We start from the raw sequence: 316 nt of genomic DNA on the forward strand, positions 1-316 counted from the left end.
TCATGACAGGGCAGACTGTGAGTTCATGAACGGCCTCCATGGCCGTGACAGGGCAGACTGTGAGTTCATGAACGGCCTCCTTGGTCGTGACAGGACAGACAGTGAGTTCATGAACGGCCTCCTTGGCCGTGGCAGGACAGACAGCGAGTTCATGAACGGCCTCCTTGGCCGTGGCAGGACAGACGGCAAGTTCATGGACGGCCTCCATGGCCATAACAGGACAGGCGGTGAATTCATGGACGGCGTCCGTGGCCGTAACAGGACAGGCGGTGAATTCATGGACGGCATCCGTGGCCGTAACAGGACAGGCGGTGAA

Source organism: Sinocyclocheilus grahami, unplaced genomic scaffold (assembly GCF_001515645.1).
Source record: "Sinocyclocheilus grahami isolate Dianchi unplaced genomic scaffold, SAMN03320097.WGS_v1.1 scaffold310.1, whole genome shotgun sequence".
In the NCBI taxonomy this organism is placed as follows: Eukaryota; Metazoa; Chordata; class Actinopteri; order Cypriniformes; family Cyprinidae; genus Sinocyclocheilus; species Sinocyclocheilus grahami.